Here is a 15,766-nt window from a genome sequence, read left to right as displayed (position 1 = left end):
GAATCCGAGAATAAGCTTACTTTCATGAGTTCTTCACGATTTCGGATTTTGCTATAAAATGAATTCCTTCACTCAAACTAAATTAAAACTGCTAAACCGCTAATCTGTTACATGTAAGGCAGATGTCAAATTCACCGAAATAGGATCTAAGGGTATTCGGCCAATCGAGCTGTAGCAGCTTTGGTAAAAGAGTATAAGTTGAAGAATTTGTGAATAAAGGTGTGCGCACACATAGTGAGCTGTAGGAAAATAGGCAGGGAGCAATGCCGGCTGGGGTATATGTTCTTGTATGTTGTCTGACTGTTTGATTTGAATGTGTTGTGTAAGTGTCCTGTTGAATGTTACATGTTTGGGCTTTGACACTTCACGGTGGTTGTTAACTGTGTGGTGTGTCCTGAAATGTTATATGTTTGGGCTGTGTGACATGCTTAATGCTTGTCAGTAGCTACCCACTTATTCATATATAGCAACTGACAACATAAGAAGTCTGGACATACTTTGATAGTAGTTGTAGAAGTATCCTTATTGATAATAGATAAACTAATTCATAGTGATAGAACAGTAGATGAACAGGTGCCTGCACATGTCTCACGAAAATAAAATGGGTGTATGATTGCTGACGGCAGAGCAATACTGCCAAACTTATGAGTTCTTATGGCAAACTTGATTCAGTGTCTTGACGTGTATACGCTGTTTCGCTGACTTGATTGTCACAAGAAACAAAGTGTGTTTGATAAGATCCGACCATTTTATTACGGGAGGATCAGTATGTATGGATTCTGATGTGACTGATAAACCCATTCGTATCGTAAGCATAATCTAATACGTGAGACAACGCCCTGGCACACAATCAAAAAAAAAAGAGAGAGCGGTTTTGTGTCCCCACAGTCCATAATGTAGAAAAGAGAGAAAAAAGCCTTTCTGATTTGGTGTGTGTTCTCACAGTGCAGAGTGTAGAGAAAAGAGAGAAAAGAAAGCCGTTTTGGTGTCACGGGTGTTGTAACTTACACACACACATTTCTGAATTGAGAAAGGAAATTATTTTAGAGGAAGCACTAGAGTTTAGATCCCACATTTGTTGATAGGCATTCATTTACTTCTTCACTTCTGATGAAGTTTCAACAATAAACAACAAACTTTGTATTATGAGAAAGAACCAGACTCATTCTTCAGGAATCCGAAAATAAGCTCTATTTTACGAGTTATGCACGAATTCGGATTCTCCTATAAAACCTTAACTCTAACCAAGTTAAGACTGCTTTGTCCTTCATATTTATTCATGTCTAATCAAGTTTCAACGATAAACAACGTTGTACTTTGTACTTCTTCAGCAATAAGCATCTCTCGACATATGACGAAATACAGATTTTGCTATAAAATTAATTCCTTCTATCAGCCTGACTCAAAACTGTTTGTCCTCCTTATTTATCCACTTCAAATCAAGTTTCAACAATTAAAAAAATGTTGTAGTTTGAGAAAAAACAACTTAATCTTAAGCAATCAGTAGGGTAAGAAAGGGTAAGAAAAGGTGCAAATGCCAACCATACATCACTAAAAGGTGGAGCGGAAGTATTCAGCTGCAAGTAGGTGCGAATGCCTGACAATGTATGATCAAAAGAGGGAGCGGAGGTTTTCGGCTGCAAGGTCTGAATGTCCAACCATAATTTGTAAAAACCGGGGAAGAAAAGGCTCGAAAGCCCGACTATACACCATCAAAAGCGGGAGCGGAGGTGTTCGGCTGCAAGTAGGTGTGAATGTTCGACCATAATTTGTAAAAAGCGGGTAAGAAAAGGTTCGAATGCCCGACTATATATTAACCAAAGCAGGAGGAGAGGTCTTCGGATAAGAGTGGGTGAGAATTTACAACCATAATCTATAAAATGCGGTGAAAAAAAAGGTGTGAATACTCCATAGAACACTAAAAGGTAGAGCGGAAGTGTTCGGCTGCAAGAAGGTGTGAATGTCTGACCATAGTTTGTAAAAAGCGGGTAAGAAAAGGTTCGAATGCCCGAACATACACCATCAAAGGAGGGAGCGGAGGTGTTCCGCTGTAAGAAGGTGTGAATGTCCGACCATAGTTGGCAAAAAGCAGGTAAGAAAAGGTTAAAATACCCGATTGTACACAATCAATAGCGGGAGCAGAGTTGTTCCGCTACTAAAAGGTGTGAAAGTCCGACCATGGTTTGTAAAAAGCGGGTAAGAAAAGGTGCGAATGCCCGACAATGTATGATCAAAAGAGGGAGCGGAGGTTTTCGGCTGAAACAAGGTCTGAATGTCCATCCATATTTTGTAAAAATCTGGGAAGAAAAGGCTCGAAAGCCCGACTATACACCATCAACAGCTGGAGCGGAGGTGTTCAGCTGCAAGAAGGTCTGAATGTCCATCAATAATTGCTAGAAAACATGGAAGAGAATTTTCGAATATCAAACCGCACATGATCATAAGCGGGAGAGGAGGTGTTCAAATGCAAGAAGGTGTGAATGTCCACCCATAATTACTGCAAAATGGGTAAGAAAAGGTACGAATGCCCAACCATACATGATCCTAACAGGGAGCGGAGGTGTTTGGCTGCGACAAGGTGTGTATGTCCACCCATAATTAATGAAAAGCGGGCAACAAGTAGGTTTGAATACCCATCATCAAAAGCAGGAGTGGATGTGTTCGGCTACAAGAAGGTTTGAATGTCTGACCATAGTTTGTAAAAAGCGGGTAAGAAAAGGTTCGAATGCCCGAACATACACCATCAAAGGAGGGAGCGGAGGTGTTCCGCTGTAAGAAGGTGTGAATGTCTAACAGTAATTGGCAAAAAGCGGGTAAGAAAAGGTTAAAATACCCTATTGTACACAATCAATAGCGGGAGCAGAGTTGTTCCGCTACTAAAAGGTGTGAAAGTCCGACCATGAATTGAAAAAGCAGGTAAGAAAAGGTGCGAATGCCCGACAATGTATGATCAAAAGAGGTAGCGGAGGTTTTCAGCTGAAAGAAGGTCTGAATGTCCATCCATAATTTGTAAAAATCGGGGAAGAAAAGGCTCGAAAGCCCGACTATACACCATCAACAGCTGGAGCGGAGGTGTTCAGCTGCAAGAAGGTCTGAATGTCCATCAATAATTGCTAGAAAACATGGAAGAGAATTTTCGAATATCAAACCACACATCATCATAAGCGGGAGAGGAGGTGTTCAGCTGCAAGAAGGTGTGAATGTCCCACCATAGTTTGTAAAAAATGGGTAAGAAAAGGTGCGAATGCTCAACCATACATCATCAAAAGCAGGAGTGGATGTGTTCGGCTAAAAGAAGGTTTGAATGTCCGACCATAGTTCGTAAAATGCGGGTAAGAAAAGGTTCGAATGCCCGAACATACACCATCAAAAGAGGGAGCGGAGGTGTTCCGCTGTAAGACGGTGTGAATGTCCAACAATAGTTGATAAAAAGCGGCTAAGAAAAGGTTAAAATACCCGACTGTACACAATCAATAGCGGGAGCGGAGTTGTTCGGCTACAAGAAGGTGTGAAAGTCCGACCATGGTTTGTAAAAAGCGGGTAAGAAAAGGTTCGAATGCCCGAATATATACCATCAAAAGCGGAAGCGGAGGTGTTCGGCTGCAAGAAGGTGTGAACGTCCAACCAAAGTTTGTAAAAAGCAGTGAAGAAAAGTTTCGAATATCCAACCAAACATAATCAAAAGCGGGAGCAGAGCTGTTCGACTGCAAGTAGGTGTGAATGTCAGATCATAATTTGCAAAAAGCTGATGAGAAAGGGTGAGAATGCCCGACTATACACCATCAAATGCGGGAGCGGAAGTGTTCGGCTGTGAGTAGGTGTGAATGTCAAACCATAATTGCTGAAAAATGTGTTAGAAAAGACTAGAATGCCGGACCATACATCATCAAAAGCTGGAAAAGTGGTGTTCGGCTGCAAGTAGGTGTGAATGTCCAGCCATAATTACTCACAAACCGGTAAGAAAAGGTAGTATTGCCAGACCATACATTATCAAAACAGGGAGCGGAGGTGGTTCAGCTGCAAGGTGTGAATGTCTGACTAAAGTTTATAAAAAGCGGGTAAGACAAGGTGCGAATGCCTGACAATGTATGATCAAATGAGGGAGCGGAGGTTTTCGGCTGCAAGGTCTGAATGTACAACCATAATTTGTAAAAAGCGGGTAAGAAAAGGTTTGAATGCCCGACTATATATTAACAAAAGCAGGAGGAGAGGTCTTCGGATAAGAGTGGGTGAGAATTTCCAACCATAATCAATAAAATGCGGTGAAAAAAAAGGTGTGAATACCCCATAGAACACTAAAAGGTGGAGCAGAAGTGTTCGGCTGCAAGAAGGTGTGACTGTTCGACTATATTTGGTGAAAAGCAGGTGAAGCAAGGTCTGAATGCCCAACCTTACATCATCAAAAACGAGATCAGAGGTGTTTGGCTGCAAGAAGGCCATAGTTTGCCAAAAGCGGGTAAGCTGCGAATGACCGACTAAATATCAACAAAAGTGGGGGCGGAGGTCTTCGGATGCAAGTGGGTGTGAATATCCCACCATACAAGTATGGTGGAGAGGAAGCTGTGAATGGCCGACCATAGTAAAAAGCGGGTGAGAAAAGGTGCGAATGTCCAATCATACATGATCAAAACAGGGAGCGGAGGTGTTTGGCTGCGACAAGGTGTGTATGTCCACCCATAATTAATGAAAAGCGGGCAACAAGTAGGTTTGAATACCCATCATCAAAAGCAGGAGTGGATGTGTTCGGCTACAAGAAGGTTTGAATGTCTGACCATAGTTTGTAAAAAGCGGGTAAGAAAAGGTTCGAGTGCCCGAACATACACCATCAAAAGAGGGAGCGGAGGTGTTCCGCTGTAAGACGGTGTGAATGTCCAACCATAGTTGGTAAAAAGCGGGTAAGAAAAGGTTAAAATACCCGACTGTACACAATCAATAGCGGGAGCGGAGTTGTTCGTCTACAAGAAGGTGTGAAAGTCCGACCATGGTTTGTAAAAAGCGGGTAAGAAAAGGTGCGAATGCCCGACAATGTATGATCAAAAGAGGGAGTGGAGGTTTTCGGCTGCAAGAAGGTCTGAATGTCCAACCATAATTTGTAAAAACCGGGGAAGAAAAGGCTCGAAAGCCCGACTATACACCATCAAAAGTGGGAGCGGAGGTGTTCAGCTTCAAGACGGTCTGAATGTCCATCAATAATTGCTAGAAAACATGAAAGAAAATTTTCGAATATCAAACTGCACATGATCATAAGCAGGAGAGGAGGTGTTCAGCTGCAAGAAGGTGTGAATGTCTACCCATAATTACTGAAAAATGGGTAAGAAAAGGTGCGAATGCCTAACCATACATCATCAAAAGAGGGAGCGGAGGTGTTCCGCTGTAAGACGGTGTGAATGTCCAACCATAGATGGTAAAAAGCGGGTAAGAAAAGGTTAAATTACCCGACTGTACACAATCAAAAGAGGGAGCGGAGTTGTTCAGCTAAGAGAAGGTGTGAAAGTCCGACCTTGGTTTGTAAAAAGCGGGTAAGAAAAGGTTCGTATGCCCGAATATACACCATCAAAAGCGGAAGCGGAGGTGTTCGGCTGCAAGATATTGTGAACGTCCGACCAAAGTTTGTAAAAAGCAGTTAAGAAAAGGTTCGAATATCTAACCAAACATAAGAATGAGTCTTTTCCGCTGTAGAATGCCCGACTATAGACCATCAAATGCGGGAGCGGAGGTGTTCGGCTCTGAGTAGGTGTGAATGTCCGACCATAATTGCTGAAGAATGTGTTAGAAAAGGTAAGAATGCTGGACCATACATCATCAAAAGCGGTAGAGGTGGTGTTCGGCTGCAAAAAGGTGTGACTGTTCGACTAAAGTTTGTAAAAAGTGGGTAAGACAAGGTGCGAATGCCTGACAATGTATGATCAAAAGCGGGAGCGGAGGTGTTCAGCTGCAAGAAGGTCTACATGTCCATCAATAATTGCTAGAAAACATGAAAGGAACTTTTCGAAAATCAAACCGCACATGATCATAAGTGGGATAGGAGGTGTTCAGCTGCAAGGTGTGAATGTCCACCCATAATTCCTGAAAAATGGGCAAAAAAAAGGTGTGAATGCCCAACCATACATCATCAAAAGCAGGAGTGGAAGTGTTCAGCTACAAGAAGGTGTGAACGTCCAACCAAAATATGTAAAAAGAAGTTAAGAAAAGGTTCGAATATCCAACCAAACATAATCAAAAGCGGGAGCAGAGCTGTTCGACTGCAAGTAGGTGTGAATGTCAGATCATAATTTGCAAAAAGCTGATGAGAAAGGGTGAGAATGCCCGACTATACATCATCAAATGCGGGAGCGGAGTTGTTCGGCTGTGAGTAGGTGTGAATCTCCGACCATAATTGCTGAAAAATGTGTTAGAAAAGGTAAAAATGCCGGTCCATACATCATCAAAAGCGAGAGAGGTTGTGTTCGGCTGCAAGTAGGTGTGAATGTCCAGCCATAATTACTCACAAACGGGTAAGAAAAGGTAGTATTGCCAGACCATATATGATCAAAACAGGGAGCGGAGGTGGTTCAGCTGCAAGAAGGTTTGAATGTCAAACTAAAGTTCAAATATATTAACAAAAGCGGGAGGAGAGGTCTTCGGATGAAAGTGGTTGAAAATTTCCAACCATAAAGTATAAAATGCGGTGAAAGAAAAGGTGTGATAGAACACTAAAAGGTGGAGCGGAAGTGTTCGGCTGCAAGAAGGTGTGAATGTCCGACTATATTTGGTGAAAAGCAGGTGAAGCAAGGTCTGAATGCCCAACCTTGCATCATCAAAAGCAAGATCAGAGTTGTTTGGCTGCAAGAAGGCCATAGTTTGCCAAAAGCGGGTAAGGTGCGAATGTCCGACTAAATATCAACAAAATTTGGGGCGGAGGTTTTCGGATGCAAGTGGGTGGGAATATCCCACCATACAAGTATGGTGGAGAGGAAGCTGTGAATAGCCGACCGTAGTTTGGAAAAAGCGGGTAAGAAAAGGTTTTGAATGCCCAAACATACACCATCAAAAGAGGGAGCGGAGGTGTTCCGCTGTACGAAGGTGTGAATGTCCAACCATACTTGGTAAAAAGCGGGTAAGAAAAGGTTAAAATACCCGACTGTACACAATCAATAGCGGGAGCGGATGTGTTCGGCTACAAGAAGGTGTGACAGTCCGACCATGGTTTGTAAAAAGCGGGTAAGAAAAGGTGCGAATGTCCGACAATGTATGATCAAAAGAGAGAGCCGAGGTTTTCGGATACACGAAGGTTTGAATGTCCTACCATAGTTTGTAAATAGCGGGTAAGAAAAGGTTCGAATGCCCGACTATACACCATAAAAAGCGGGAGCGGAGGTGTTCCGCTGTAAGACGGTGTAAATGTCCGACCATAGTTGGTAAATATGAAGGAAAAAGCAGTTTTAACTTGGTTTGAGTGAATGAATTCATTGTATACATAAAATCCGAAATCGTGCAGAACTCATGAAAATAAGCTTATTCTCGGATTCCTAAAACTTTTGATTTGCTCTTTCTTTTATTGCAAAGTACAACGTTGTTTTTTTGTTAAAATCTATCGAGACATTGATAAATATGAAGGTAAAAGCCGTTTTAACATAGTTTGAGTGAAGGAATTAATTTTATAGATAAAATCCCAAATCATGCAGAACTCCTCAAAAGGGAGGTATGGCTTAATCACAAGTGTGGCTCTTTCTCATTCAGGGTAGTATGAGGAAGTTTATGCTTGAAATATATGTAGAAATGGGTACATATGAAGGACAAAGCAGTGTTAACTTAGTTTGAGAGAAGGAATTCATTTTATACATAAAATCCCAAATCATGCAGAACGTATGAAAAGAAGCTTATTCTCGGATTCCTGATCCTTCAGTGTTGCTCTTTCTTCTACTGCAAAATACAGTGTTGTTCTTTGTTGAAGTCGATCTAGACATTGATAAATATGAAGGAAAAAGCAGTTTTAACTTGGTTTGAGTGAATGAATTCATTTTATACATAAAATCCGAAATCGTGCAGAACTCATGAAAATAAGCTTATTCTCGGATTCCTAAAACTTTTGATTGGCTCTTTCTTTTACTGCAAAGTACAACGTTGTTTTTTTGTTTAAATCTATCGAGACATTGATAAATATGAAGGTAAAAGCCGTTTTAACATAGTTTGAGTGAAGGAATTGATTTTATAGATAAAATCCCAAATCATGCAGAACTCCTCAAAAGGGGCGTATGGCTTAATCACAAGTGTGGTTCTTTCTCATTCAGGGTAGTATGAGGAAGTTTATGCTTGAAATATATGTAGAAATGGGTACATATGAAGGACAAAGCAGTGTTAACTTAGTTTGAGAGAAGGAATTCATTTTATACATAAAATCCCAAATCATGCAGAACGTATGAAAAGAAGCTTATTCTCGGATTCCTGATCCTTCAGTTTTGCTCTTTCTTCTACTGCAAAATACAATGTTGTTCTTTGTTGAAGTCGATCTAGACATTGATAAATATGAAGGAAAAAGCAGTTTTAACTTGGTTTGAGTGAATGAATTCATTGTATACATAAAATCCGAAATCGTGCAGAACTCATGAAAATAAGCTTATTCTCGGATTCCTAAAACTTTTGATTTGCTCTTTCTTTTATTGCAAAGTACAACGTTGTTTTTTTGTTTAAATCTATCGAGACATTGATAAATATGAAGGTAAAAGCCGTTTTAACATAGTTTGAGTGAAGGAATTAATTTTATAGATAAAATCCCAAATCATGCAGAACTCCTCAAAAGGGAGGTATGGCTTAATCACAAGTGTGGCTCTTTCTCATTCAGGGTAGTATGAGGAAGTTTATGCTTGAAATATATGTAGAAATGGGTACATATGAAGGACAAAGCAGTGTTAACTTAGTTTGCGTGAAGAAATTCATTTTATACATAAAATCCGAAATCGTGCAGAACTCATGAAAATAAGCTTATTCTCGGATTCCTAAAACTTTTGATTTGCACTTTCTTTTACTGCAAAGTACAACGTTGTTTTTTGTTGAAATCTATCTAGACATTGATAAATACCAGCCGAAACTCTGCTGCCGCTTTTGATAATTTATGGTTGGGCATTCTTACCTTTTCTTACCCGCTTTTTACAAATTATGATCTTAGATTCACACCTACTTGCACTACTTACTACCTTCTCATCCACTTATGATCATGTGCAGTTGGGCTTTCGCACCTTTTCTTACCCATTTTTCAGTAATTATGGGTGGACATTCAGACCTTCTTGCAGCCGAAAACCTCCGCTCCTCTTTTGATCATACATTGTCGGGCATTCACACCTTGTCTTACCCGCTTTTTACAAACTTTAGTCGGACATTCAAACCTTCTTGCAGCTGAACCACCTCCGCTCCCTGTTTTGATCATATATGGTCTGGCAATAGTACCTTTTCTTACCCGTTTGTGAGTAATTATGGCTGGACATTCACACCTTCTTGCAGCCGAACACAACCTCTCCCGCTTTTGATGATATATGGTCCGGCATTTTTACCTTTTCTAACACATTTTTCAGCAATTATGGTCGGAGATTCACACCTACTCACAGCCGAACAACTCCGCTCCCGCATTTGATGATGTATAGTCGGGCATTCTCACCCTTTCTCATCAGCTTTTTGCAAATTATGATCTGATATTCACACCTACTTGCAGTGGAACAGCTCTGCTCCCGCTTTTGATTATGTTTGGTTGGATATTCGAACCTTTTCTTAACTTCTTTTTACATATTTTGGTTGGACGTTCACACCTTCTTGTAGCCGAACACTTCCACTCCTGCTTTTGATGATGTATGGTTGGGCATTCACACCTTTTTTTTGCCCATTTTTCAGGAATTATGGGTGGACATTCACACCTTGCAGCTGAACACCTCCTATCCCACTTATGATCATGTGCGGTTTGATTTTCGAAAAGTTTCTTTCATATTTTCTAGCAATTATTGATGGACATGTAGACCCTCTTGCAGCTGAACACCTCCGCTCCCGCTTTTGATCATACATTGTCAGGCATTCGCACCTTGTCTTACCCACTTTTTACAAACTTTAGTCGAACAGTCACACCTACTTGCAGCCGAACACAACCTCTCTCGCTTTTGATGATGTATGGACCGGCATTCTTACCTTTTCTAACACATTTTTCAGCAATTATGGTCGGAGATTCACACCTACTCACAGCCGAACAACTCCGCTCCCGCATTTGATGGTGTATAGTCGGGCATTCTCACCCTTTCTCATCAGCTTTTTGCAAATTATGATCTGACATTCAAACCTACTTGCAGTCGAACAGCTCTGCTCCCGCTTTTGATTATGTTTGGTTGGATATTCGAACCTTTTCTTAACTGCTTTTTACAAACTTTGGTTGGACGTTCACACCTTCTTGTAGCCGAACACATGCACTCCTGCTTTTGATGATGTATGGTTGGGCATTCGCACCTTTTTTTTACCCATTTTTCAGGTATTATGGGTGGACATTCACACCTTCTTGCAGCTGAACACCTCCTCTCCCACTTATGATCATGTGTGGTTTGATTTTCGAAAATTTTCTTTCATGTTTTCTAGCAATTATTGATGGACATTTAGACCTTCTTGCAGCTGAACACCACCTCTCCCGATTTTGATGATGTATTGACCGGCATTTTTACCTTTTCTAACACATTTTTCAGCAATTATGGTCGGAGATTCACACCTACTCACAGCCGAACAACTACGCTCCCGCATTTGATGATGTATAGTCGGGCATTCTCACCCTTTCTCATCAGCTTTTTGCAAATTATGATCTGACATTCACACCTACTTCCAGTTGAACAGCTCTGCTCCCGCTTTTGATTATGTTTGGTTAGATATTCGAAACTTTTCTTAACTGCTTTTTACAAACTTTGGTCGGACGTTCACAATATCTTGCAGCCGAACAACCTCCGCTTCCGCTTTTGATGGTGTATATTCGGGCATACGAACCTTTTCTTACCCGCTTTTTACAAACCAAGGTCGGACTTTCACACCTTCTCTTAGCTGAACAACTCCGCTCCCTCTTTTGATTGTGTACAGTCGGGTAATTTAACCTTTTCTTACCCGCTTTTTACCATCTATGGTCGGACATTCACACCGTCTTACAGCGGAACACCTCCACTCCCTCTTTTGATGATGTATGGTTAGGCATTCGCACCTTTTCTTACCCATTTTTCAGTAATTATGGGTAGACATTCACACCTTCTTGCAGCTGAACACCTCCTCTCCTGCTTATGATCATGTGCAGTTTGATATTCGAAAATTTTCTTTCATGTTTTCTAGCAAATATTGATGGACATTCAGACCGTCTTGAAGCTGAACAACTCCGCTCCCACTTTTGATGGTGTATAGTCGGGCTTTCGAGCCTTTTCTTCCCCGGTTTTTACAAATTATGGTTGGACATTCAGACCTTCTTGCAGCCGAAAACCTCCACTCCCTCTTTTGATCATACATTGTCGGGCATTCGCACCTTTTCTTACCCGCTTTTTACAAACCATGGTCGGACTTTCACACCTTCTTGTAGCCGAACAACTCCGCTCCCGCTATTGATTGTGTACAGTCGGGTATTTTAACCTTTTCTTACCCGCTTTTTACCAACTATGGTTGGACATTCACACCGTCTTACAGCGGAACACCTCCGCTCCCTCTTTTGATGGTGTATGTTCGGGCACTCAAACCTTTTCTTACCCGCTTTTTACAAACTATGGTCAGACATTCAAACCTTCTTGTAGCCGAACACATCCACTCCTGCTTTTGATGATGTGTATTCAAACCTACTTGTTGCCCGCTTTTCATTAATTATGGGTGGACATACACACCTTGTCGCAGCCAAACACCTCCGCTCCCTGTTTTGATCATGTATGATTGGACATTCGCACCTTTTCTCACCCGCTTTTTACTATGGTCGGCCATTCACAGCTTCCTCTCCACCATACTTGTATGGTGGGATATTCACACCCACTTGCATCCGAAGACCTCCGCCCCCACTTTTGTTGATATTTAGTCGGTCATTCGCAGCTTACCCGCTTTTGGCAAACTATGGCCTTCTTGCAGCCAAACACCTCTGATCTCGTTTTTGATGATGTAAGGTTGGGCATTCAGACCTTGCTTCACCTGCTTTTCACCAAATATAGTCGAACAGTCACACCTTCTTGCAGCCGAACACTTCTGCTCCACCTTTTAGTGTTCTATGGGGTATTCACACCTTTTTTTTCACCGCATTTTATTGATTATGGTTGGAAATTCTCACCCACTCTTATCCGAAGACCTCTCCTCCTGCTTTTGTTAATATATAGTCGGGCATTCAAACCTTTTCTTACCCGCTTTTTACAAATTATGGTCGAACATTCACACCTACTTGCAGCCGAACACCTCCGCTCCCGCTTTTGATGGTGTATAGTCGGGCTTTCGAGCCTTTTCTTCCCCGGTTTTTACAAATTATGGTTGTACATTCAGACCTTGCAGCCGAAAACCTCCGCTCCCTCATTTGATCATACATTGTCAGGCATTCGCACCTTGTCTTACCCGCTTTTTATAAACTTTAGTCAGACATTCACACCTTGCAGCTGAACCACCTCCGCTCCCTGTTTTGATAATGTATGGTCTGGCAATACTACCTTTTCTTACCGGTTTGTGAGTAATTATGGCTGGACATTCACACCTACTTGCAGCCGAACACCACTTTTCCAGCTTTTGATGATGTATGGTCCGGCATTCTAGTCTTTTCTAACACATTTTTCAGCAATTATGGTTTGACATTCACACCTACTCACAGCCGAACACTTCCGCTCCCGCATTTGATGGTGTATAGTCGGGCATTCTCACCCTTTCTCATCAGCTTTTTGCAAATTATGATCTGACATTCACACCTACTTGCAGTCGAACAGCTCTGCTCCCGCTTTTGATTATGTTTGGTTGGATATTCGAAACTTTTCTTCACTGCTTTTTACAAACTTTGGTTGGACGTTCACACCTTCTTGCAGCCGAACACCTCCGCTTCCGCTTTTGATGGTATATATTCGGGCATTTGAACCTTTTCTTACCCGCTTTTTACAAACCATGGTCGGACTTTCACACCTTCTTGTAGCCGAACAACTCCGCTCCCGCTATTGATTGTGTACAGTCGGGTATTTTAACCTTTTCTTAGCCGCTTTTTACCAACTATTGTTGGACATTCACACCGTCTTACAGCGGAACACCTCCGCTCCCTCTTTTGATGGTGTATGTTCGGGCATTCGAACCTTTTCTTACCCGCATTTTACGAACTATGGTCGGACATTCAAACCTTCTTTTAGCCGAACACATCCACTCCTGCTTTTGATGATGTATGGTTGAGCATTCGCAACTTTTCTTACCCATTTTTTACAAACTATGGTCGGACATTCACACCTTCTTGCAGCTGAACACCTCCTCTCCCGCTTATGATGATGTGTGGTTTGATATTCGAAAATTCTCTTCCATGTTTTCTAGCAATTATTGATGGACATTCAGACCTTCTTGCAGCTGAACACCTCCGCTCCAGCTGTTGATGGTGTATAGTCGGGCTTTCGAGCCTTTTCTTCCCCGATTTTTACAAATTATGGATGGACATTCAGACCTTCTTTCAGCTGAAAACCTCCGCTACCTCTTTTGATCATACATTGTCAGGCATTCGCACCTTTTCTTACCTGCTTTTTCAATTCATGGTCGGACTTTCACACCTTTTAGTAGCGGAACAACTCTGCTCCCGCTATTGATTGTGTACAATAGGGTATTTTAACCCTTTCTTACCCGCTTTTTGCCAATTACTGTTGGACATTCACACCTTCTTACAGCGGAACACCTCCGCTCCCTCCTTTGATGGTGTATGTTCGGGCATTCGAACCTTTTCTTACCCGCTTTTTACAAACTATGGTCAGACATTCAAACCTTCTTGTAGCCGAACACATCCACTCCTGCTTTTGATGATGGGTATTCAAATCTACTTGTTGCCCGCTTTTCATTAATTATGGGTGGACATACACACCTTGTCGCAGCCAAACACCTCCGCTCCCTGTTAGGATCATGTATGGTTGGGCATTCGTACCTTTTCTTACCCATTTTGCAGTAATTATGGGTGGACATTCACACCTTCTTGCATTTGAACACCTCCTCTCCCGCTTATGATCATGTGCGGTTTGATATTCGAAAATTCTCTTCCATGTTTTCTAGCAATTATTGATGGACATTCAGACCTTCTTGCAGCTGAACACCTCCGCTCCAGCTGTTGATGGTGTATAGTCGGGCTTTCGAGCCTTTTCTTCCCAGATTTTTACAAAATATGGATGGACATTCAGACCTTGTTTCAGCCGAAAACCTCCGCTCCCTCTTTTGATCATACATTGTCGGGCATTCGCACCTTTTCTTACTCGCTTTTTACAAACCATGGTCGGACTTTCACACCTTTTAGTAGCGGAACAACTCTGCTCCCGCTATTGATTGTGTACAATCGGGTATTTTAACCTTTTCTTACCTGCTTTTTGCCAACTATGGTCGGACATTCACACCTTCTTACAGCGGAACACCTCCGCTCCCTCCTTTGATGGTGTATGTTCGGGCATTCGAACCTTTTCTTACCCGCTTTTTACAAACTATGGTCAGACATTCACACCTTCTTGCAGCCGAACACTTCCGCTCTACCTTTTAGTGTTCTATGGGGTATTCACACCTTTTTTTTCACCGCATTTTATAGATTATGGTTGTAAATTCTCACCCACTCTTATCCGAAGACCTCTCCTCCTGCTTTGGTTAATATATAGTCGGGCATTCGAACCTTTTCTTACCCGCTTTTTACAAATTATGGTCGAACATTCACACCTACTTGCAGCCGAACACCTCCGCTCCCGCTTTTGATGGTGTATAGTCGGGCTTTCGAGCCTTTTCTTCCCCGGTTTTTACAAATTATGGTTGGACATTCAGACCTTGCAGCCGAAAACCTCCGCTCCCTCTTTTGATCATACATTGTCAGGCATTCGCACCTACTTGCAGCTGAATACTTCCGCTCCACCTTTTAGTGATGTATGGTTGGCATTTGCACCTTTTCTTACCCTTTCTTACCCTACTGATTGCTTAAGATTAAGTTGTTTTTTCTCAAACTACAACATTTTTTTAATTGTTGAAACTTGATTTGAAGTGGATAAATAAGGAGGACAAACAGTTTTGAGTCAGGCTGATAGAAGGAATTAATTTTATAGCAAAATCTGTATTTCGTCATATGTCGAGAGATGCTTATTGCTGAAGAAGTACAAAGTACAATGTTGTTTATAGTTGAAACTTGATTAGACATGAATAAATATGAAGGACAAAGCAGTCTTAACTTGGTTAGAGTTAAGGTTTTATAGGAGAATCCGAATTCGTGCATAACTCGTAAAATAGAGCTTATTTTCGGATTCCTGAAGAATGAGTCTGGTTCTTTCTCATAATACAAAGTTTGTTGTTTATTGTTGAAACTTCATCAGAAGTGAAGAAGTAAATGAATGCCTATCAACAAATGTGGGATCTAAACTCTAGTGCTTCCTCTAAAATAATTTCCTTTCTCAATTCAGAAATGTGTGTGTGTAAGTTACAACACCCGTGACACCAAAACGGCTTTCTTTTCTCTCTTTTCTCTACACTCTGCACTGTGAGAACACACACCAAATCAGAAAGGCTTTTTTCTCTCTTTTCTACATTATGGACTGTGGGGACACAAAACCGCTCTCTCTTTTTTTTTTGA

The sequence above is a fragment of the Leuresthes tenuis genome, unplaced genomic scaffold (genome assembly GCF_036924035.1).
Source record: "Leuresthes tenuis unplaced genomic scaffold, fLeuTen1.0.hap1 SCAF_10, whole genome shotgun sequence".
Lineage (NCBI taxonomy): Eukaryota > Metazoa > Chordata > Actinopteri > Atheriniformes > Atherinopsidae > Leuresthes > Leuresthes tenuis.
Note: the sequence above shows the minus strand (reverse complement) of the source record.